At 39.6% G+C, this 21806-nt stretch overlaps 2 long non-coding RNA genes across 2 annotated transcripts in view; one reads left to right on the forward strand and one right to left on the reverse strand.

Moving 5' to 3' along the window:
- Positions 1-13834, reverse strand: part of LOC135412013 (uncharacterized) — a 30493-nt gene extending 16659 nt beyond the window's left edge. The window contains exons 1-2 of the long non-coding RNA XR_010429461.1: positions 13304-13834; positions 921-1157 (exon numbers count right to left, since the gene is read on the reverse strand). This is a non-coding gene — a long non-coding RNA (uncharacterized LOC135412013). The remainder of the gene's footprint in view (positions 1-920; positions 1158-13303) is intronic.
- LOC135412012 (uncharacterized) overlaps positions 7084-21806 on the forward strand; it is a 175828-nt gene continuing 161105 nt past the window's right edge. Inside the window, exon 1 of the long non-coding RNA XR_010429459.1 lies at positions 7084-11051. This is a non-coding gene — a long non-coding RNA (uncharacterized LOC135412012). The remainder of the gene's footprint in view (positions 11052-21806) is intronic.

Below are 21806 nucleotides of genomic sequence, written 5' to 3' on the forward strand. Positions count from 1 at the left end.
AGCAAGAATCAAGGTGCCCTGATTCTCTCTGGGATACATTTTGCATTAAGAGTAGATGAGAAACAAGAAATGACTATGGGAGCTTGACCTGTATGCAAGACTCAACCTTACCATCTAAGAACTCTAACCACTGATTCAATATTCCTTGCTTGTTTTTCCTCTAAGTCCTAGGTATGCTTTTGCGTCTGGCTCTTAGATAAATAAGACATACTTAGTAACATAACAGCTATCTAAGGGGCTAAAAATGATAATTATTTTGACCTATATCCCAGTGATGGTAGCAGTTATTCAGAAATTGCTACAGTAAGTGGCTGCAGTAATTTGTACTTTTGGTGTATGCCTGCTGAGCACAGCCCTTATCTTTGACCTTGGCATCAATGAAAGCATGACAGATTCCAGAGGTTCTAAGACATAGATTAGCTTGTTTGAAATTATTACTGCACTGACCTCTATTTCCAATAAAGAAACATATTTTCTGTATGATATAATGTCAATGAATGTTTTACATTGTATTCTTCATCAGTTACAAGTAGCTCTTGTTAATTCTACTATCCATTTTCCTTGGCTATATTCAGTGTTATCAGTTATGACATAAAAAATTACAATCAGACCTGCTGTCTTATTTTATGCTTGTGCTCCTATTTTGCAATAAGGAGTTAAATATGATCAGACTACAGGTTCTGTTACTTTTTTTTTTACATCTGTTACATTTTGTTTACATTGTTTTGCTCTCAACCCCAAAAAGTACTGCACTTACTTTAATGCAGTAACCCCTACTATTGTCATGAAGACTAATCTGGATTCATAGTTTCCCGAGGAAAAAACAATTCTCTCCCTCCAGTCTCATATACAAAATAGTCTTCCATGATAACAATTCCAGTGTGGTTCATGATGTTACACTTTTCCATCTGAGTGCTTACCTAGGCTGCCCTCAATTCCTTCTCAGTAGTTTTGAGGACATGCATTTAACTTTTTTGTATGTACTGATCCTTCAACAATAACATATGAAGCAAACATTCAAGTTTGCAAAGGCTCCAGAAGGAAGAAGCAAATTGGCTGGGTACTGCTGTATTGTCAGAATGCCTTCGGTGTGATAGAGCGAGAATCCTCAGACTATATCCTGGTCTGTGCTTCCACAAAATGTGTCTTCCACTTTCCTGCCAAGAAAAAATGTCAGGAAGGTCACCTGGTGTGATAGGTATCTTGTATTAGATTGATTAAGTGGGAGAATTTGGATGATTGAATTAGGTTAACGAGTTTCAAGGAAGATCAGGAGCTTATCAGCATAATGAACATACAAATCTCTAGTGAAGGGGAAACTGGTTAGATAGGAAAATATTCAGCAGTATCAGCAACATTTTAGATGCTCCTACACTGAAATGAGAACTATGGCAAAATAACACAAACAAAAATGTGTGTATGTAAGAAATGTTATTTTAGCATGAAAGCTATCACTCAGTTGATCATTTCTAGAACATGAATGCTGATGAAGAATAATGCCACCTGCTAAGAAACAGAAAGAAGAGGTACAATTTTGTATATCAAGGGCATATGCACTTTCCCTGAATCCAAGCTCTGATGACAGACTCATTAGATCTCTGCACAGTGATAGAAAGAAAAAGCCCAACAGTATTGCTGTCAGGTATGGTCTATTGCTGGTTTCTAAAATAACAAGATCAAGTGGAAGAAGCCTTTAGAAAAGAACAAAAGGGAAAAAGTGTTAGCACAGTCATCTGACAGATAGGCTTTGATATTAATGACAGGTTTCTAACTTCTGACTCACTAAAGAAAGAGAATAAGACTATACAACAGGCAAGCGGGACATATCTTTAGATCCAGTAAGTTAAGAGAGGACCCAAAGAATAATGTCTTCTTCAGGTCTGAATAACTTTGGAAAACTGGCAACATGGCAGACACTGATCGTAACATCATGAAGTGTTTCATTCCTAGAGAAAAAGAGAGACCAAACAATAGAAGAGGCCTAAAAGCTACTGAAATCATTGCAACTTCAATTCTCAAAGAAATATAAGAAAAAAAGAAACCTGAAAAATCTACTTATCATCTAGAAGACATTGAACTAATAAGCAATAATCAGTATGGGTTTGTAAAAAAAAAAAAATCCTGTTGAACCAATTAAATTTTTAGGACATGGCAACAAACCTGCTAGTTGGATGAAAACAGATATTTCGAATTGAATAGGACTTTTGACCTTGTCCAACAGGATGTTTGCTTGGCTTCTTCCAAAAATAAACTCCTCATTAGCTTCCCACAAAACAGATAAACAATTGGAGATAATTTTTCAATAGGTTAAAAGTTAAAGGATGAATATAGTACTATTGGGAGATTTTTATGGGTTCTATAATCTTAAACATTTTCATTAGGGGCCTGAACAAAATACTATGCATTAAATGTGTAAGAAGCCATGTGGGGCTGTGAGCTTATTGCAAAAGGAAGATTAGAATGAAATGTCTTGACAAATAGGAGAAACTGCCTGAAACAAAATGAAACAATGACAGCAACTAAAAAAACCAAACAAACAAACAAACATCTCCAAACAAACTAACAGTAGGAAAAAACCCTCCAAAAAAACCCCAGTCCTAGACAGGAAATAGTGACAACCAAAATTAAGCTACACATAGCTGTCAATGGCATGTAGTATTAGTGTAAATAAGAATTTGTGTAATGACTGTTTACAAAAAAATCAATCATAATTAAATAATGTTACTGAAATACTGAAAGATAAAAACAAAATTGTTTACAGTGAATCACAGGAAGTAATCATTCTGCTCTTCTCAGCACTGATATGGCCTCCCTGGGACCCCCATTTACAATTGTGAATGTTACAATCCAAAAGATGAGCTCATAGGAATTATTAGACAGTAAATGTGGAAACATGAAAATGTGATTTGGTTTCTCAGGAGAAAAGAAAACCATGGAGGAACATGATAGCAAGCTTTAAAAGCTGCTAAAAAAAAAAAAAAAAAAAGGAAGGGAATAGGCTTTTTTCATATCTTCTGAGAATGAGACAAGTAGTATGGACTAGAAATGCAGCATTGGAGGTGTACATCAGACAGGTGGAAAGGGATCTAATGGGAAAGACAGGTAAGTACTGGAGTAGATTGCTCAGCGATAATGTGCTGCATCTTTCTCTGCAGGTTTTAAGAACTTAGCAGGGATCTGTCAGGAATAGTTTAGATACAACCAGTCTTGCCTCAAAACGGGGAGGAAAAATGAGAGGGACTTTCTGATTCTCAGCTTATTTCTCTGATTCTCAGAAAAACTCTATCCAAAAAAAAAAAAAAAAAAAAAAGAAAAGAGCACACAAGTTAAAACCAGTAGGCTACTAGTGTCATTACAGGAAATACTTGTTTCCTGCATTGCTTTTCCACTAAAATGTGTGTGCTTTACAAGTATCTTTTATATGTTTTAAAATTCAGCATTTATTTCTTGATCTAGAGCATACGTTCCCAGCTGCTCAGTTCTGTCCTTTTAGCACAACTCGCTTTGTGGTTCTTAAAGATTCATAACATTTCTCATGCAGTGCAGTACAGTATAGTGCTTGTACAGTGCAACTAATGAATCATATTGCCATCCCAAATGTTCTGAAGACTGTTACTTGAATTAAACATCCTTGAGGTGTGAAGCAATATTCTCTATTACTATTAGTCCCATACAAGTTTGTTCCTGTGCTGGGCTAAGGCTATCTATGACTCCCCAGTTTTGACATAATATTTTGCTTTTTTAATGGAATTACAAGTAGTTTGGAATGAGCTGTAAATTCTGCTTGCCTAATGGATCATAAAGAAGTACAGTCACTCAGCTGGAAGCATATTATTTCCTTATCTTAATAGCATGCAGTCAGCTACTGCTTTTTGAATGCGAATTCTGTTTCTGTACCTTTAATGTGTTTGTCCTGATGGCAATTTCATTACAGAAACAAAGAGCTTCACGTATTATTTTTTTTTTAATTAGGAAGAATAGTTTTCCACATTTGTTAAAACCTTTAGACTATTATGCACTGACAGAAGTCGACTCATGTTCCATGCTGCAGAAAATGGCATAATCCAAGCCAATGAAGTTTTCCCAGTCATGTTTTATTTGAAAGAACAATCCTTTCATAGGTATAAAAAGAAAGCAGTGCTCAGGATGAATGTATGAGCTTCTCTCTGCCACAGGAAATGTATAATGGAAGATCACTTAACGATCCCATATGCTATTTTTTTAATGTTCTTAATGGACCCAGTGGATTGCCTATTGCAGCATCTTGTCTCTGGCAGGATTTAGTACAGGTGCAATAGGAAGAAGCATAGGAAACAGTAAATACCCAATAATCCCTCCTTAGTATATTCTCTTATTAGTTTTATTAGTTATAGATATATTTACAAATACCTTTTTATATAACTGATTGTCAAATACATTGTCTCTAAAGAAATAATTTAATTGTCACTAAATAGTGGGGGAGCATGCAGGAGGGAAAGAAAACGCCCCATCAAAACATTTATCTTTTATATTACTCATTACTGGAAAGGAGAGGAATATTATCTCCATCAAAGCCAAATTCCCCAGTGTAAGAACAGAGAGCGCAAAATTTTCTCTTTTTTGTGCTTTTAATACAAGTAGGGGTGTTCAGCCCCCTGGGCCTATGGTCAAAACCCAGTGAGGAAGCATGTAATCATGTTGCTGGCTGGCTCGGCACCTCTCAGAGATGTCACCTTTCCGGAGGTGGGCAGAGCCGGGCTGCGCAGCTTGGCTGGGCATACAGAGCATGCCTTCAGAGCACGCCGCAGCCCGCCTCCTCCCTGCCCTAGGAGTGGGAGCCACCAGCTGAGTGGAGGAAAGAAGCGCTGCTGTCTCCCACTCAGGTAGGTGCCTGTATTTAGTTTTTTGCAACTACATCCTTTATACTTGCCATAAACAGGCTTGCAGGACGCTGATTTTGGGATAATCGAAAGTGAAAGGTTCTCGCATTACCAGGTAGTACTCTTCAGAGCAGCCAGGGTGTGCCAGAATGCTCAGATTGGTTTAGGAGCTCTTTGCAACAGAGTGCTGTATAAAAGAGGAGTCTTCCACTCACTGTCACTAGCCTGGATAGTTCCGAGGCAAACATCAAGAGAGGGATAGACACTTGAACATTTGGGATCCTTAGAAAAATTGCAATAGGTGCAACAGCACAACTCAGCACTGAACATGAAAGAAGGAAATGCAGTGACTAGAAATATCTATCACCTGGTCACGTCTTTCAGAAAAAACCAAACACTTCTGAAACAGATACAGTCTGGAAGAGAGACATCTGTACTTTCACACTCATATGGTTCAGATCTATCTACTTTTCAGATGCCAGAAAAACTACAAAGTACTAAATCCAAGTAATTTTCTCAAACCTGAGGCAACTGTTAAGGGTGAAGCAGCAGCACTGTTGAGACACTCTGGTAAGTGCACCAGCCACACTGGCCTGTACCACATACAAACACATATCTGCCGTACACAATTTGGAAACCTCACACCTACACATCCAAATTAACTTTCCCTTAGAAGAAACATGGGAAGGCAGCTCGGAGCATGAGCAAGCAGTGCATTATGTTAGTCTTCTAAAAACTGCCTCCCTAGGTTAATGATTCTTACACAGGAATAAACCTTAATAAATACTATTGTTCCAAATAAGTACTATTGCAATCAGCAGTTCAATTCACTGGTGCACTTTTTTGCTGCACAATTGGATTTTCTTAGCAGAGAGTGATTGACAGCCATGTGATGGATTCTGAGCTAGGGAAGACTGGGGGAAAATGCAGTAAGAAGGATAACTGTATGGAAATGGATTAACAGAGCTTGCAGAAGGGACACAGTGACTGAAGATGTGGATGGCTGGAAAAAGCAAATGACATTTGAAAGAAGTCTACTGAACATAACTTTGATCAGGTATCTAAAATAGCTCTGGGATTTTTCTTCAAATGTCTGATTGGTAGGATGGGAAGTGATTGAAACAGTAAAATGAGAGGGAACAAGGCAGTTGATTGGGCTTAACCCACCAACAGGCTTCTGTCCACAGAATTATTGTGCCATGATTTATTGTTTAAATGCAAATGCTAGGATGCCAGGTAGAACCTCAGTGAGCTCCCTCACAAAAGTATCTGTGCAGGTGGACTAGATGTGAACAGTAGAATTAAGGACATTTAATTTCTTTGGATGTTTTGGGGTGGGTTTTTTTGGGGGAGGAGTGCTTAAAATTTGTGTTCAGCAAATACTCAGGGAAAGATCTTGAGGCATTTTTAGTAGTTTCCCCCCAGTGTGGTTTATCCATTGTGCACTAAGGGGTGCTTCAACCCTAACAGGGAGAAAAATAAGGTTTGCCTGTACCTGCATCTCTAGATTAAGTTCCTACATATTTAATGACACTCTCTGTGAGTCTTCTAGCATTTAATTAGGCTACAACTAGCAACAACTTATTAAGGAAAGATTCAAACTAATTCCTTAGGAAATCGAGGTAAAATCTGCAACAGGAATGGTGTTCTAGAGAAGGACTATTTAAGAAAACACAGCCCTAATAAAGGTAAAGATACGTGATGAGGTCTGACTATTTTTCTTCTAATTGCCAAATCAATTCCAGGGGTGTTCTACTGATGGTGTACTTGCCCATATCGATACAGCAGAATCCTCTGTTTTCTACCAAACTGCTGTATGACAGAACATGAGTCACTTTTCTTCCTCCATTTTTAAAATAACATTCATTTTTCTGTACCTTACAAAGGTATATTCATTAAAACTTTTAAATATCTTCAAGATATTCTGAAGTTTATACACTTGGCCGTTGGTAATTTGATACATTTAATTAGACAGAATTAAGAAATCTGTTTGGGATTATAGAATTCTTAGACAGCCATATCTATATCCAAAAATATTAGTCAATAAATTCTCAAAAATATATTCACCTAAAATGTGTAAATAGCTATATATTCCTCCAAAGCACGTAATACTGCCTTTGTCGGAGACAAAATCCATTTGAACCAGTACAAGTTTTCTCATAAAACATTCTTGTGTTCCAGAACTTTCTATTTATGTTCCTAACTAAGAATTTTGAAAGTTAAAGGATATACATCTTAAAGAGTCCCTTAGCTGCTTTTGGCAATTCCCTGTTTCATTCATTCTGTTGAATATTTTGTAAGTATGCATTGTCAGACCTTGACTGAAGATGAAAGTAAGGTGTCAAATGTTTAATATTAAAATATATACTAAATAAAAAACACTTCTCTTTACTAGATGTAAGAGGTGTTGGATTTATATATGTTACTGTATTTTTTTCTACTTTGTCAAAGTGAGAATAGTGAGAAAAATTATGCTCAGTTGGATGGCAGCAGAATCATTTAGACTTATATTACCTCTGCAAAATAAACCAGGACTGTTATTATGGGCAAGGATTATAACCTGAGATGTATTTGTTCACCATGAGGTAGAGATGTAACTATTTCTTTCTATACATATGAAACCAAAGTGCAGAAAAATGCAGAAACTTCCTCAGGGTGTCACAAACAGCACTGATGGAGACAAATTCCAAAGTTTTCAGGTTGACAACTGGACTATATATTTAGTTTCTAAATTGAAATGGAACTCAGCTTGCCGCCTAAAGCCAGCTGTCATGGGATAATTTTATTACACTGAGATGGGAATGAAACTCCCAACTCTAAGTGATTATTATACTTTTATAGGAAAGTGTTTTATATTTTTATAGGAAAGATATAATCATGGTGGTTAAAAAAGACCTTTTCTATTCTAGTAAGAAGACTTCCACTAGGTATAAGCATATAAGAACTCCTAATAGCGGTGCGTCACCTTTAACTGGCCTTGAAGAAAGGTAATGTGATACCATTCAAAATAGGCAAAACCATAAAAAGTAGTTTCTTGTTTATTCAATCACTTAATACTAGAATAACTGGAAATGCCAAGAACTATTGAATAGAAGTCAACTTAAAGCTGCCACAGCATACTACAGTATTTCCTAATGAACATACCAAATTCACTAACACTCAGAATGCTTTCTTTATTGAGTCTAAGGAATAAATGTGATACACATCTTTAAGTTTTATATTTCACATCCTGAAGGCAGCAAGTGTTTTATGTTCTTGAAGTCAAGTGACTATGGGAGGGTTTCATGTAATTTTTACCATTTTTAAAGGGATTGCAGAGCTCACATTTAAAAAAGTACACGATCTGTATGTAAACCAAAAGCCTTTGAAATTAAAAAAAAAAATCCAATTTTTTAATAATTTATTTATGATTTACATTAATCTCTTGAATCTTTGATATATAACAATTATTTAACTGCAGGATTTAGCAAGACGTAGCTGCTAAAGCGTGCAACAGATGAATGCTGCTTTAATTTTGAAACATTACATTTATTCCTTTCTTCCCATTGCAGCTATATTGAGTGCAAGCTGCAGTCAAGCTAAATAAAGCTCAACAAACCAGTACCATTTTAAATGATGCACAGGTAAAGAAACTAATGAGTGGAATGACTTCATTTGTTCAGTTCCTTTCAGCTCAGGCAGAATGACAGCCAGTCTGGAGAAACTGCTAATGAAACTTACTGCCATTCTAAAAATAAAAATCACAGCTTGAAATGTAATGCCTGTGCCTCTGTGGAATCTAAAGGAAATAGAAATGTAGCTATAAGTAACTGTTTGGAAAGATATCGGTATATTACAATGTTTACTGGTAATCAATAAGCCTGTATTAACCATTTTGAAGGACTCTCTATACCTCTCCTAAAGTAAGGAGCTTTATTTATTGAAAAAAAGGAAAAGGAAGTTAAATTCCCATATCCTGTTACCATTGTGAGAATTGCATGTATGGGATTTAACATAAGAAATTGCAAAGGAAACAAAATGCTACTCCAGGCTCAGAAAATATTATTCTTTTTTTAGTAACTTATTCCATACAGTTCATTTTGTGAAAAGTTTCATTTCACTTGAAAAATGAAATCCTGCAAGAAAAGATTTTTTTCTGAATGGTTATAATCTTAAACAATTTTTTGTGCCTCAGGCTCAAATAATAAACAATTCCAATCTCTCAGATCACACTCAGAACTTTATAAATCACTGTGGATTTTGCATGCATGTTCATCTTCTTTCCCAGACTCACAGTAAGCTTAAATGGATGGACACTACATTTATGTTGAAATCAATCTCACTCCTTCTTAGGACAAGAATTTCTAAAAGCAGGCACAATAATAATTTCAAGAAGTATGTATCTGGCAAGTAAAGGTGAATAGTAAAAAGGGGGAAGAATCTAGGACATACGGGTTTCCTATGCCTAGCCAAGTCAAAATAGGAATAGAGAGAAAGTGTGAGATGATACCTAATCCACAAGGAGTCTTATATGCACAATAATGTTCAAAGCATTGGTCACATTTCCTTTATTATTCCTCATTTTAACCAGTCTTGCATACACCTCCACACATGAATACAAAATACATGGTTACCTGCCATCTTCTGTAGAAGATGACAATTGTTCTCATGGATCACAGGAGAGCTAAGAGGTGAACACATCAAGCTGACCATAGAACAAGCCAATCTAAATTTCCACTGTTAATACAAGGACCTGTAGGTAAATTAATACACAAAATTGTGTACCTCTAAGTTTAAATCAGGTGCTTAATTATGAACAGGAATTTGTTGGTATCAAAAGGAAGCACACTGTAAAGTGCAAAGTAAAGAAAATGAGTGGTGTCACACAGTAATTCTAGTGGATGAAGGATTGCATGACATTATCAGGTAGAACCTCTTGCTTCCTTATTCTAGGCACTATGTTTTGTATCTTTTAGAAAGCAAAGGCTCTCTTTAAGAGAAATGAAATATTGATTTCAGGTTCTAGCTAGACTCCATTAAGATGCTCTTTTAAGTTATATTGTGTCTGCAAAGAGTAGAGTTTTATGAACATAAATCAGTTTTCTAGTCCATAAGTGGGCTTTTCATAAGCACCCATATATAATTCACCCAACTTTCCTGTGAATCAATAGAACTTGACTCACAGCTTTCCTAAGCACTTTCAAAAAACCTTACCCGCATGTCTGGTATTGAATATATCAATGATGACAAAGTTATACTACAGGCAGCCCATTTGTTTCTGAATACAGGAGCAAGAGAAACAGCCTTGTGGGGAAAAAAAGGACAATTGATGACTCACAAAGCATTTCTCTGTGTGCTGAAAGCAGATGATTTGAAAGTATATTTGAATAAAGAAAGAAGACCTGACCAATGTGATATATGGTTTGGGATGCCTCTCAGTCTCTTAGCTCTGCCTACACTGCCAGAGGCACCACTCCCCAAACTCCAAAAGGTGCTTTAACACAACAGACCTGGAGCCTAGGTCAGTGCAAAACACAGGAAGTGGGGAGCCAGCCCTTACAACTCAAAGGGACACTCCACTCCAGCCAGGGTTAAGTGGTCCTTGCTCAGGCTCTGACCTAAGGCTCATCCTATTCAGGGTGAACATCAGCCCTGGAAATCAAATTAACAGGGAAAAAAATGGTGCTTCCTTCCTTATGTCATTCTTAGAATGGTCCAAATTTTTACTGCATCTTTGACAATTCTGTCCAATTACCTAACCCTGTGAGGAGTGGAGTGGATTACAGGAGAGCAGGTCAGCCTGAGGGAGGCATACTGATATCCAGAGAAGACTGTTTGTTCAGTGAAGAGTCAGGAACAGTTTTATTTTTCAGCAATTACAATTTGACATGACTTGTTCCATACTGTTATAGTGTGTCCTGGTTTCCTCTGGGATGTTTTGGATTTATTGTGAGAATGATGTTGATAACACACAGACGCTTTAGTTGTTGCTGAGCAGTGCTGGCATAAAGTCAAGGACATTTCAGCGTCTCCATGCTTTGCCAATGAGGAGCTGCACAAAAAGGTGATAGGCAGCATAGCCATGATACCTGATCCAAGCTGGACAAAGGGATATTCCATACCATGGAACATCACGTTCTGTCTATATACTGAGGGGACTTGGCTGGGAGGTGCCGATTGCTGCTCAGGGACTGGATGGGCATCGGTCAGCAGGTAGTGAGCACTTGCACTGTGCATCATTTCTCTTTATTGGGTTTTATTCCTCTCTCTCTTTTTTGCTGTCTCTGTTTTCATTACTATTAGTATTGTTATTATTGTTGTGGTTATTATTATTTGAATTATTAAACTGTTCTTATCTCAACCCACGGGTTTTACCTTTTCCTGATTCTCCTCCCCATCCCACCAATGTGAGGGAGGGGAAGATGCAGGGTAAGTGAATGGCTGCATGGTACATAATTGCTGTCTGGGGTTAAACCATGACACAGCAGTATTATGTTTTCTTAGTAGTTGCAGCAAAATTGAAAGATGCTATACACATATGGACAGTTGATAAATTCTCCTCTAATGGATATAAAATTCAGAGACAAAGAATTCTATTTTTTTTCCAGAAAAAAGAGACAGAAACAGAGGCATTCACTTCCTTGATCAGATAATGACTTGCACACATCTTTACAGCAGTCCCCTGGAGACAGCTGTCACATGTGTAGATGTACACTTAACTACAAAGGTTTCTACAGCTGCTTCTGATACAGAGCTTGACCTCTCTGAATAAAAACAAATACTATTGCCCAGACTGGCATTGCTCTAGGGCCGTATCTTGACAGCATCCTTAATGCTTTCACCACGGGCAATATAACTGAATCCCTTCAGAACAACATGAGTACCGAGCAGCACTAAACAAAAGTTTCAAGGGCTTGGAGAAAGAGATGTGAAAAAAAAAAGAAAAAGAAAAAGAAAAAGAAAAAGAAAAAAAAAGAAAAAGAAAGAAAAAAAGAAAAAAGAAAAAAGAAAAAGAAAGAAAAAAAGAAAAAGAAAATTTTTTTTCCCAGTTCAGCTTTGTCTGCAGTCTGGCCATCAGTCTCACGGAAATCTAGCCAGAGAACAATTTTTGTGCTTTCTCAGTATGCCAGCACTGCTTCTCTGGGGTTCTGCACGCATTTGTAGAGCAAGAAGGAAGCTAGTGAATAAATTACACCACCACAGGTTGTCAAGTATTTTGTATTCAAGAAGATACATTAAAAAATATATTTTTGGCCCTATTTTTAATATAAATTCACAGGTTTCATCATTCATAACCAGCACTATGTTCTGTTTTAGAAATAAGCCATCTCAAGGCATTTTGTACTCCTCAGTGGATTTTGCAGGTCAAGGGAAGTGATCCTGCCCCTCTGATTAGTGCTGGTGAGTACCTGGAGTACTCTAACTACTACTGGAGTCCCCAGTACAAGGAGAGGTGGACAAACTGGAGAGCAGCCAGCAAAAGTCCACAAAGACAATGAAGGGAGTAGAGCATCTCCTACAAGAAAGGGCTGAGAGTGTTTCCTCCAGGCTGTTCAACCTGGAAAAGACTCTGGAGAGGATTTATTCCAACATATATCAATAGCTGAAGTAGAGGTGCAGAGGCTAAGCCAGGCTCTTTTCAGGGGCTCTTTTCAGTTTATGCCCTGCGACAATGGGCATAAACTGAAACATGGAAGCTTCCCTCAGAAGATCAGAAAATCCTTTTTTTACAGTGAGAGTGACCAAGCACTGGCAGAGGATGTCCAGGGCTTGTGGAGTCTCCCTCCTTGGAGATGATACTCAAAAGGTGCGTGGCTATGGTCCTGGGCCACCATCTCTCAGTGATTTTGCTTGAGCAGGGAAGGTTGGACCAGATGACCTCTGGAGGTACTTTCCCACCTCACTCGTTCTGTGGTTCTGTGACTCAAAACACTCTCATGCAAGCTCAGAAAGTACCTCCAGGTTGCCTGATATGGGAAGGTTTGAATGGTCCTGTATGTTCATGAAGAGTCAGATTTGCCTCATGAAGGCATCCATGAAGCCTCCAAATCTTTTTTTTTTTTCCATCAGGACTGCACAGAAAACTAATAAGAAAAACAAAAGCATAAGGGCTGCGATAAGTGAAACATCTCTCTAAAAGCATTAGTTCTGTTTTCATAGCATGTGTTGCAGGTGACTGGACATTTCCCAGTTGGTTGGCAGGCCACAGCTTCTAGTAACTTGCTGCACATCAGTGCTGTGAGTCAGCAAGTTAGCAGTTTGATCTTCATCTGAATTCCTTCACAGCAGTGTCTTAGTGCTTCTGTTCTGTGGTGGTCCTAGTCATGTAGTGTCACAAGGAGTATACAGAGTAGAGGCCGACTGTAGTTAAATACAAAAATTGAATACAGTTTGTCTTGATCCAATAATTAATGTATTGTATCACCTCTGTCTTTTGAGAAAGCTCCTCTTTGCACCAGTCTTACTTGAAAGTAACAGTGTTCTTCATACGCCACTGTTTTTCAGTGACTTCAGTAGTCTTTGGCCATGATCTGAAAAGCCTGTAGCCGGTACTGTCAGTGTGGGCATTAAATGTGAGGCTCTGCACAGGGCATGTCCTGGGGAAAAATTTCTCTATGAAGTCTTTGAGGTTGTTTTTAAAGACTCTAAGGAAAAAGGAGAAGAAAATAAGGTTTTCAGAGGCTTGCTACCAACCATTAGATTAGGATTGGCATTAAAGGCAGTGCCTTTGAGACAAAGTAATTGTAAATCTACTTCACTTTTCACTGCCACCTTGTGAGAAGAGTGGTAAGTAACAGGAGAAGTTATTCTGGGGGATATTTGGAGTAAAGCATGAGAAAGCAGATGATGTGGAAGGATAAGAGAATTTCTTATAAGCCATTGGGGTCATTGGTACTAGGGCAGGAAGGAGAAAAAGTTGATCATACTGTGGAAATGCAATACAGGGAGCAAAGGCATGACCACACAAAATGTTCAGTAATGCATTTTATAGACAAACGTTACATAAAACAGGATGACAAAACCAGGACTCAGGTTTCACAGCTGTTATCCTCTTAATCTAAAAAGGCCTTGCACAGGTCTCTTTAGGATTTTCTGATGCATTTTGTGACGGAGAATAAATTCTTAGCCCCAATCTTGAGCATTAGATTTGACTTTATTTTTGCAATTTTTAGTAGGAGCTGTTTTTGTGTAAAGTAGTATCATTCCTGACACTAATAACAAAGTATACAGTAGTACCCTTCTTGGTAGGGTGTGCTACAAGGCCCTGTGCTCAGCAGGGCTGTGGCACCTCCACGGGGTTCAGTACCTTGTCACCTGTGATTCAGTGAAAGAAACCTGGTGGCCCCGCTGGCGGCGCTTACTCCACCCTGAGGAGGTTGGGACATCTCGTTCAAGTCTTAGGGCTTGTCCCTCATCACGTTCCATCTTCCTTAGCTTCTCCCACAGTGTTTGGCACCAAATGCTGCAGGACCTCGGTGGGGATCTGCTCCTTGTCCCCTGCGGTTCAACGAAAGCAACTCGGCGCCCCCGCTGACGGCGCTGGCTCCTCCCTGAGGAGTCCTGTTCAGCCCTCAGGGTTTGGCCCACATTGTGATCCATCCTCCTTAGCTTCTCCTGTAGTGTTTGGCACTGAATGCTGTCAGACCTGCCTGGGTTAGGCTCCTTGTCCCCTGAGGTTCGACAAAAGAAGCCCAGTGCCCCCCCGATGGTGTTCACTACTCCCCAAGGAGGCACAGATGTGCCCCAGGCCCTGCCAGTATCCTTGTCTAGCAAATTCTCTCTGTGCCCTCAGAAGGCACCCAGTGTGATGGGGGTCCTTTTTCTCCCCACCTACATACATCTGTCCCCGACAGAGGAGGCCAGGGACTGTGGCCCTTCAGGGCTGCCCTATGCCTCCAAAAGGCTTGTTGTCACAGGTGTCACAAGGACTCCTTGGTGACATCACAGGGCTTTCAGAGACCACACCCAGAAGATACAATCCCCGTCCTCAGAAACAAAAGCTTCCCAGACAGCTAAACTCATGTGACTGCCCTATTGTCAAGCAGAATTATGTTGCTGTTTTTCATATAAATTCAGGTTTATATATAATTTCACAGGTTTCACTGTTCAAACCCAGCAGTGAGTTTAAGAAATATTTAGATGTTTTAGAAATAAACCATCTGAAGGCAGTTCTTACTCCTCAGTTTACTTTCTCAGGAGCAGGTTTGGTGTGAAGTAGTATAATTTCTGATACTAGTACTATTTTTGTATGGTGTGCTACCAGGTTCTGTGTCTGACAGGGCTGCGGGACCTCCACCAGAATTGCCTCCTTGTTCCCTGTCCTTTTCTCCTCCTTTATGAATTAGATCATCATCACCGATACTGAAGTGTGTGATGCTTTTGCAGAGCTTTCTGTGTGCTAAGAAAAGTTAAAGTTCTTGCTTTTTGGTTACAAATTAATTCTTGTATAATGTATAATAATTTAAAAAATTACAGGAAAGAGCGATTACACAGTCCTATCTTGAACACAGTCAGTGTTCAAGTGTTCAAGTCAGATACCTTAATGGTCTTTAGACTAACTGAGCAACCTGCCTTTAGAAAGAAAACTTCATTCTTGTCCCTGAGATTTGTCCAGTTCTGAGCACCCTGACCACCTGAATTACCTGTCATTGTAATTTGAAGCTCTCCTGCAGAAGAGCTCTAGAGCCAAGACAATGCTATGGAGAAAAAAAGTCTCTGTATATATCCAGACACACAGATCCATGCATTCAGAGATCCGTTAACTCTCCCTGGAGTTTTGCTTACACATGTGAAAATTCAAGGTATCTCACACAGAGGAATTTGTAAGTAAAAAGTCACACATGCATGATACTGTTCTGGGTCATCATCCTGGACTCTTTCATCACCTTGCTTTACCAACATCAGCATGTGCTTACAGGCACCAAAGGCTTTTCTTAACATCTTTTTTCTCTATGTCCAATTTCTCAAAATCTATCTTCCAATGACTAACAGTTTAACTCTTTTTTAGGGTGAGACCCTGACAGAAAAACCTATGCTGTTAGAGCTACACATTGAGTCAGCAGAATCCCCCAGAGAGGACTGAGCATCATTGCCATGCATGGAAGGGAAGCTGGCACACAGCTGAAAGTTTATGGGCCCTGATGGGAATCATCCCAGAGTAATAAGGGAAATAGTGAAAGAACTTGCCAAACCAGTCTCAATCATCTACCAGCAGTCCTAGTTAACTGGAGAAGTTCCAGCTGACTGGAATTTAGCAAGCGTAACACAAGAAGGGTCAGAAGGATGATCCAGGGAACTACAGGCCTGTCAGCCTAATCTCAGTTGTGGGCAAGGTTAGGGAAGAGGTCATCCTGAGTGCCATTACACAGCACATGTAGGATCAGCCAGCATGGTTTCATGAAAGGCAGATCATTCTTGACCAACCTGATCTCCATCTATGACAAAGTGACCTGCTTAGTGGATAAGAGGAAGGCTGTGATGTTGCCTGTCTAGACTTCAGTAAGGCACTGTCTCCCACAGCATCCTCCTAGAAAAATTGGGTGCTCATGGCTTCGATGGATGGACTCTTCAGTGGGTAAAAGACTATCTGGATGGTTGTGCCCAGAGAGTTGTGATGAATGGAGCTAAATCCAGTTGGCGACCAGTCGCTAGAGGTGTTCCCCATGTCTCAGTTTTGGGGCCAGTCCTGTTTAGCATCTTTATTGATGGTCTAGACGTGGGGATTGAGTTCACCCCAGTAAACTTGCAGATGACACTAAATTGGGTGAGAATATCGATCTGCTGGAGGATAGCAAGGAACTACAGAGAGACCTGGACAGGCTCAATCAATGGGCCAACTGCATGAGGTTCAATAAGGGGAAGTGCCTTGTCCTGCACTTGGCTCACAGCAACCCCATGCAGTGCTACACGTTGAGGGAGGAGTGGCTCAAGAAAGAAAGGAACTTGGGGCTGCTGGTTGACAGCCAGCTCAATGTGAGACAGCAGCGTGCCAGGTAGCCAAGAAGGCCAATTGCATCTTGGCCTGTATTAGAAATAGTGTGGCCAGCTGAACTAGGGAAGTGATCATTCCCCATATTCAGTGAGGCCACCCCTTGAGTATTGCATTCAGTTCTGGGTCTCTCACTTAAAAAAGGACATTGAGGTGCTGGAGGGTGTTCAGCAAAGCGCAAAAAGGTGTGTGAAGGGCCTGGAAAACATGTCCTATGAGGAACAGCTGAGGAAACTGGGTTTGTTTAGTCTTGAGAAGAGGAGGCTCGGTGGGGAGCTCATCTTTCTCTACAGCTACCTGAAAGGTTGGTCTCTTCTGCTGTGCCTGCAGTGAGAGGAATTGAGGAAATGGCCCTAATCTGAGACAAGAGATTCAGATTAGATGTCAGAAAAAAATTTTCAGTGTTAGGGTGGTCAGGCATTGGAATAGGTTGTCCAGGGAGGTGGTGGGGTCACCATCCCTGGAGGTGTATGCATCTGTCTCTGGGTGATGTGTTTTAGGGGTTACAGTGGTAGTGCTGGATTGGCAGTCGGACTTGATGATCGTAAAAGTCTCTTCCAACTTTTATGATTCTACGAAAGAAGAGTGAAATAGAATCAGAACTGAAATAAAATCTTCTGTTTTGCTCATTTATATTATTTCCCTTTCTGCTATTAACACTTGGGTGGTCTGTCCATTGAGAAAATTCAGTACACAGGAATTACTTGTTCCTCTACTCTCCTGAAGTAAATTCCAGCAGTATTTCCAAAACACCATGGAAACTTATGAGAGCACAATTTTTCAAATGCACACAGATGGCTTGCCTGCAACCTTATTTAAATATCACTTTCAGTGTCCCAAACATGAGCGTGGCAGTAATGAGAAAGGTAATACAAGAAATGCAAACACATTAAGAAGGAGCACAGCATGAAGAGACAGAGAAGCATCAGAACAGCTTCTCTGAAAATCCACATTAAAATTAGCCAATTAGTGAAATGCCATCTGTTCCTCCAAACTTCACTTATAGCAGGAGGTTCTCCTGTTTAACGGAATTATTAATTCTTCAGGGTTTGGAAAAATTAATGATTAGTTGTACTTTTTCCCTCTATCTTTTTTTATTTGATGAATCACTACATAATTATTTACCTTGGAAATGTCACTAGGGCAGCCACCACCATGGTGCAGTAGTATTTTTTGCTTGTAGCAGTGTTGCATAAAATTTGGTAGGATCTATATTCGCTGGACATCAAGGATGCTGCACTTTTTTCTTTTTCCTTTTTTTTTTTTTTAATTTAATTCTGCTGCATTCCTTCAATGCAGCTGTGATAATCTCCTGTTACAGTTCATTTTGGTTTTGGATAGTTTTCCAAGAAGAAAATCAGTGTAAAAACAGGGGTGAGTTTCACACCAGACTGGGTGGAATAGAACCATTACAAGATTATGTGTAATCCAGGTTCCAGTAGAAACATATTATTGCTTGGGCTTTGTCAAAGTTTGGCCCAGACTTGTTGAAAAATCTGTAAGTATGGCCTTAATTTTTGCTTTAGAATGAGCTGAAACACAGCAAAACTTGCTGAGTTTTTCCAAGACAATTAGTTTTTACATCCAGACCTGGTGGAAACTGGGAAGAATTATTAAACCACTTCTTCTCTTCCATCTTTTTCTACTCTTTCTTCTGATGTCAGGATTTCCAAAAACTTCAGCAGTTTGGGTTCTATTGAGGTCACATTTTTAATACGGTTTTTCACAGGCTGTGGATCATGCTAGCTAGGAGTGTAGAATACCTTTAAAAAACTTCTTGTGTAGAGTGAAAAAGAAGATATATGCAGGTTCTAAAACTTTGATTTTCCAGTTTCACTGCTTGCAAGTTTCTTGATGAAGAGAAGTCCTTTGGCTGGAGTACAAGTCTTATGAGGCTGAGGAAATTGGGGTCGTTTAGCCTGAAGAAAAGGAGGCTCAAGGGGCACTTCATCACAAGGTGGGGCTTGGTCTTTTCTCCCAAAGAAGAAGTGATAGGACAAGCAGAAATGACCTCAAGTTGTGCCAGGGGAGGTTTAGATTGGATATTAGGAATAATTTTGTCACTGAAAGGTTTCTCAAGACCTTTCACAGAAAGGTTTCCCTGCCCAGGGAAACCTTTGGTTGAGTCACCATCCCTGGAAGTATTTAAATAACCTGTAGATGTGGCACTTAAGGATTTGGCAGTTAGGGAGTTGTCAGTATTAGGTTAACAGTTGGACTTGGTGATCTTAAAGGTCTTTTCTGATCTAAATGATCCTGTGATTCTATAAGTGATAACAGTATTACCCTTATATTCAATAGCAATATTACTGATGAATTTGGACCATCACATGAGTCCTTCACACTATGACAGTACAGCACACTAGGGCTAAATATTTGTCTTTTACTCATAAGTTTCCTGAAATTTTTCCTTGATAAAACATTGTGCTGTGTATCATGATCTGATAGATGTAATGCATTAAACTGGGGCTTTTATGCTGGTTTTACTACAGAGGGAAATAAAAGAGGATAGTCTTCAGAGTTTTGCAATGGAAATCATAGAATCAACCAGGTTGGAAAAGACCTCCAAGATCATCAAGTCCAACCCTTGATCCAACATTGCCATGGTTACGAGACCATGGCACTAAGTGCCGCATCCAGTCTCATCTTAAAAACCTCCAGGGACGGTGAATCCACCACCTCCCTGGGCAGCCCATTCCAATATCTGATTACTCTCTCCATAAAAAATTTCTTCCTAATATCCAACCTAAACTTTCCCTGGCAGAGTTTAAGATTGTGCCCTCTCATCCAACTGCTGGTTGCCTGGGAGAAGAGACTGATCCCCACCTGGCTACAACCTCCTTTCAGGTAGTTGTAGAGAGTGATGAGGTCTCCCCTGAGCCTCCTCTTCTCCAGACTAAACAACCCCAGCTCCCTCAGCATCTTCTCATAGGACTTCACCAGCCTTGTTGCTCTTCTCTGGACCTGCTCCAGCACCTCAATATCCTTCCTGAACTGAGGGGCCCAGAACTGGACACAGGACTCGAGGTGTGGCCTCACCAGTGCTGAGTACTGGGAGAATCACTTCCCTTCCCAGTGCTGGCCACACTGTTCCTGATACAGGCCAGGATACCATTGGCCTTCTTGGCCACCTGGGCACACTGCTGGCTCATGTTCAGCTTCCTGTCAATCCAAACTCCCAGGTCCCTTTCTGCCTGGCTGCTCTCCAGCTACTCTGTGCCCAGCCTGTAGGGCTGCATGGGGTTGTTGTGGCCAAAGTGCAGGACCCGGCAGGTCTAGCGGAGCCTCATCTCTGTTAGGCTCATTTACCAGCTGGAGCAGAAAATTATCCTGCTGAGTGAAACCTCCAGGTAATCCTAATATGTTTCATATAGAGCCTGAGGCAGTCCATGGCTTCAAGTACTCCAAGAACTCTAAATCACTGAGGATTACAGTGTAAAATTATTGATTCTGAAATAGAAAAATGAAATTAAAATCCCTATTTGGCAAGTGTCACCAATTTTTCAGACTTCCTAATGGTGATAAGCAAACTCATCACTCAGCTGGAGAAAGCTGGTCTTGCCAAGTTGTGTGCAGTGATTGCTAGTAAGGTGGAGAGGAGTTTTCTATGCCTTTCAGCGCTCTCAGAATCTCTTACTGGGGCCAGGTGTAGAGCCAGTTGCTGGTGATTCAGTCCCCTCAGCAGATCAATTGCCTTCAGAAATTCAGCAATTACCATGCACCCCTATCTAAACAAAACTACTCACTCAGAATATTAATGGGTATTGATAGTGCTTTCTGTGGAAATCTTTGAAGTGAGATTTACTATCATTTAACAAATAGACAATGTTTCTATAATAATAGGATAGCAAAAATATAAAAATAGTGTGAAAATAACTGGGTTCCTTTATTGGCTAGTTAGCTATTTCAATTTTAAAATTAATTTCACTTAAAGGCATTTCAAATGGTTTTAACAGTTGTCATCTATTAGATACTATCAGTAACATTTAGGATCTGATTGTAGGAAAGCCCTGGTTGATCAATACAAACTGCAAAAGACACCTGTTCTGCTCAGTTAATATTGGGAAGATTCAAACTCTCTCCAAGTTCATAGCTCTTTCTATTCAGAGTTCTGTCTGAAACTGTTTCTCAATATATAGGAATTTAGACAGAAAGTTTTACATTAGCTAGCGTACCATCAGGTCCCAGGTTGCAGGACATACATTCCTCTAGATAGACCCAGATTTAACATTTCTCCATTAAACTGACAGCTATTCAAAACTTCATATAGCATGTTTTTAACACGACATGTGTAATCTGAGTGGAGATTTATTTTTTTTGCTTGCTATAAAAATGTTACCTTCCTGATTTTATGGAAAAAGACATTTCCTCTGTGTCACAAACACAAAGGTTATTCCTGCACTGCCTTCCCTTCCTGGAATTTCCCTTCCTTTCTGCATTTCCCAGGGACCATCAGTAATATTAGTTTTTTAAAGCTGATGAGCTCTCTATTAAATTAACCTGAGCCACATATTATTCCTTTATATTCATTCAGGAAGAATCTCTAGGCTAGATGACACTTTTAGTCCATGCTAGCAGGCATAGCTGAGTATTAGTGATGAAGAGATCAAAAAAAAAAAGAAGAGAAATGAGAGAGGTGGCATCTTGATGAAGAACAAGTTTCCTCACACTCCAACCAAATAGTGAACTAGAAAAAATCAAAGCCCTTCTGATATTTAAAAATCTGTCTTCAGGTAGTCTGTGTGAGGCAGAGCCACTGGTGGCTCCAAGGCCCCAGTGTCTCTTCAACACTGTGAGAAGACCTGCACTGGCAGAAGACCCTTCACTTGTGCTCTGAATAGTATCCTAATAGCTGCCACAGAATCAAGGTTGTTTTTAAAGAGCAAATTGTCTTCCAGATGCAGATTTGTTAAATTCCAGGTACTGTTGCATATCTACAAATGGCAGCTTTATGATACTGAGAGAGTATGGAATGGGCA

Source organism: Pseudopipra pipra, chromosome 3 (assembly GCF_036250125.1).
Source record: "Pseudopipra pipra isolate bDixPip1 chromosome 3, bDixPip1.hap1, whole genome shotgun sequence".
In the NCBI taxonomy this organism is placed as follows: Eukaryota; Metazoa; Chordata; class Aves; order Passeriformes; family Pipridae; genus Pseudopipra; species Pseudopipra pipra.